Source organism: Terrapene carolina, unplaced genomic scaffold (assembly GCF_002925995.2).
Source record: "Terrapene carolina triunguis isolate 2854851 unplaced genomic scaffold, T_m_triunguis-2.0 Scaffold42, whole genome shotgun sequence".
NCBI lineage: Eukaryota > Metazoa > Chordata > Testudines > Emydidae > Terrapene > Terrapene triunguis.
This window is the reverse complement of record NW_020664393.1, coordinates 7313983-7316668: the sequence shown is the minus strand read 5'-3', so window position 1 is coordinate 7316668 and position 2686 is coordinate 7313983.

Below are 2686 nucleotides of genomic sequence, written 5' to 3'. Positions count from 1 at the left end.
AATGTTTTATTTAAGCAAACATCAGTGAAAGTGTTGCTGCGGCATTCACTCATCTCCAATTCTGTGCTGCTACAAAGTGGCTGAGCTGAAAATCTAGGGAATTGCTCTAAAACTCTGTGTCCTACCAGTAGCACTCATCACTCTACCCTCTGAAATAAATCAATCAGCCATGGATTTCAGGTTTTCTTTTTGGGCTCTCTCTACCGAAGTAGGTACATTTTATTCCATGAAGCTGTACTGAAGTTACCAACAGCAGTGTTCAGTATGTATTATTCAAAGAGGAGTATGTAGGGATGAGTACTTTGTAAAGTAATCTGAGGGGTGTCTTGTTCAGGAACTTGAATTTTGTGACGATTTGGTCCATTCCATTGTCAAAAACATTGCTCTTTAGAAATATTGATTGTCCTTAGGAGAGTAATCGTCTAGCAGCCTCTGCTTTTGCAGTAATCTCCAGAGGCAGCCCTTATGGAAGTGTCTTATGGGATGAAACCATTAGAACTGGATAGCTATTATGCAAAAAAAGCTATAGACTTTAACATTATCCATTATAGCTTTAAACCATCCTACAGCAAGGATATAATTTTATATTGAAGTCTATGGAAGTGTTAAATATTACAGAGAAAGCTTTTCTATTAAGTAATATGGGAATGCTCCATGAAGTAAGTAACTCTTTTTAGCCTTCTTTTCAATTTGGTGGCAGAATGTTAACCCAGGCTTCAGACACCCTGCTGAGAAATACTATCACATTAATGATCTAACCTAACAACCTTCCTCCTCTACATTCTCCTCCTCCCTGTTTCAGAGTTCTTGCCAAATCTCATGGCTTTATCACACTGGGGTCAGGGCACCCGCTGCCATCTCAGATCCAGGCTCCATTTCCTCAGAAGACTTTCCCACTTGTCTTTCAGCACTTCATGTTGCTGCTCCCAGAGATGGAAATGAGAAGCAGAAGAGAGGCTGGGAGAGATGTGGCCAGTGACATGATCTCTTTTCTAAGCACTGCATATCTACACTCAAACCCCAAAGAACCAGGCCATGTGGGAGTTACAGTAGAGATGGGATGCAAATGCAAATTACAGCCCTTTCTATGGGCAAATATGCCTCTTAGAGGTACCAGAATTGTTTTCACCTCATTCCTAATGCTTACAGTAATAAAGAATATCTAAAAAAAAGGTACTGTAAACACTAAGGTGTGCTTCATGTAGGACAGTGGAAGGAAGCTAAAGATTATGGAATCATTTATGCCTGCTGGGTTATGTTATCTATTGTTTCCTAGAACGTTCTTCCTCGCTCTTCTTTAAGTTACTCAGTTTATTCTAGGCCATTTCAATAAGAATTTTCTTCCCAGATGCAATCTCTAAAAATCTGCTCTTCTCATCAGCTAATCTGAGACACAATACCTAGCAATCTGTAGCAGAAATGTTCAGTCTAAGGTTTTCCCCACCAACACCTCCTCCACGTCAGCTGAACAAACTAAAGATGCCTGGCAGTGACCTCATTTTCAGCTTTGTTTGTTACATCGGTAATACTACCAGGCAGGTGCTGTCTAATGTTTGCTCGGTAGCAGCCTCTCTGCATTCACAGTGAGCTATAGTTATGAAAGCAGACCCTGCTACATTATTCATGAGTGTATGGAGGTCCAGTTACTGGTGGGTCTACTGCACAGATCAAGTCAAAGTAGTTTAGCCAGTTCCTCCTCCTTCGTGGCACAACAGTCATGCGGACAAGCATTGGCAGTTCCTGTGTTTACCGAAGCGATCCCACAAGAATTTGCTTCTGATTGCTGCTTACGCTGCAGCTCTAATTACTTATTTTTGCCATTAAGCAATAGGCCATCAAGTTTTAATGTTGTTCTGATCTGTTGATCAAAATAGTGTGTTATTTCCTGAATGTCACACAATAAAGTAGGCATAAAAGAGCAGGAAAATAAATGTTCAACTACTTCTGTACTGACTGCAAAGCACAAATGGATGAGCTTTGAATGCTTTTGTGTTGTCTTGACGCCTTGCAGCATTAAAATTGACAAAGGTAATTAGTTTGTCTTTCAGAAGAAAGACATCGGAGTATTCCTGAATCCTCCTGGGGTTAGCAGCTTCTGGATAGGGCACATTAATGTGGTCTTAAGATTCTTCTATTGATGTCTGTGGATGTATTAACATTTTCTATCTAAGAGAAATGGGGCTGGGTAAAATGGAACTATAGTTTTTAATATAGCAGTGTGTTAGGTGCTTCAGAGATTGTAGTAGGGCCTGAAGCAGTGTTGTTTCAGACCTGTCCTCTACCTCAGTTTCCTTCAGTCTGGTGCCTCAATTTCCCCACTCTGGACAACTTGCTGTCTTCCCCCCAGCTCTCAGAATTATTGGGCCACTAAGATGACCTAGTCCTCCAGCTCAGTCAGAAAACTCCTTTTGGAGTTAATCAAAATCCAAAGAGAACCACAAAACCTCTCTTTCATCCCAGACTCTTGCCAGGTCCAAAACTTCCTCTCAGGCATCTGTCCTCTTCCATGAGGGTCTTTAGCACTTGTCCTAGGCTCCAATCAGTCCCTTCTTCCCCACGGTGACAGGGGTAGTTGCTCCCAAGGTTGCAGCATAGGGAAAACCCACATCTACCTTCTGCTTCAGATCCCCATACCCAATCTGCCCTGTCTTCTCTTATGGCACTAGACTAGGCCTCCCCAGTGGCC